The following is an 804-nucleotide window of genomic DNA, read 5'->3' on the forward strand; positions in this document are numbered from 1 at the left end:
GACAGAAACAGCTGGCGACGCAGCGCAGATGACTGGATCACAGGGAATAGTGAAAGTAGCAGGCCAGTCGTGGCATCAGAGCAGAGCCCCACCGTGAACAATTTAGAAAGTCATAAACAAGAAATTCATAAACGGGCAAGACTCCGGAGGTGATCCTAGTCCTGCATTCCAGACTGTTAGAAAGCACCGGTGAAGGGGCAAAGGTTACTGCGGGGCCCTGTTAGGATGCTTTTGTTGTCCTGGATCCCCCGGGTATTAAAACTGGGAGCTGTAAGAAAAACCTGAAGCAATAAAATATATGCAAAGTACCAAAGTACCTGTAGGGTAAAAAAAAGAAAAGAAAAGAAAAAAGAAATAACAATGAAAAAATTTAAAAAGCCTGTCTGTGGAGGTGTTGCAGGTATGGCTGCTGTGGCACATGTGTGTCAGTAGGTGGCAGAGAGGCTATATCTGAAGGATCTGTAGCCTAAGGTGACAATTTGTGTGACTTCAGGGGGCCCAGACAGGGAGCGTGCCTAAGAAGACCACCAGTCTAGTGTTGCACAGGCCCAGACAGGCTCCCAGGGCTCCCAGGGCTCCTAGTGAGCCCTAATCAGGGCAAGGAGTGAGCCACAGAAGATCACTGCCCCAAGGGGGTAGGTTCCATGGGCCCCAGACAGGGAGCTAAGCTGATATGACCACTAGTTGGTGCCACACAGATCTGGGGGAGGGGAAGGCAGACCATGACTAAGATAACACAGGTGGGGCATAGCACTCCATAGACTACCCCTGAGACAACCCCAGACCCTCAGAGACCCAGGTGCC

General features: G+C 50.7%; 1 pseudogene; it reads left to right on the forward strand.

Annotated features, from left to right (window-relative positions):
• Window positions 1-378: 378 nt before the first annotated feature.
• Window positions 379-473, forward strand: LOC127194930 (uncharacterized; annotated as a pseudogene).
• Window positions 474-804: the final 331 nt, after the last annotated feature.

The sequence above is a fragment of the Acomys russatus genome, chromosome 10 (assembly GCF_903995435.1).
Source record: "Acomys russatus chromosome 10, mAcoRus1.1, whole genome shotgun sequence".
NCBI classification, from domain to species: Eukaryota; Metazoa; Chordata; class Mammalia; order Rodentia; family Muridae; genus Acomys; species Acomys russatus.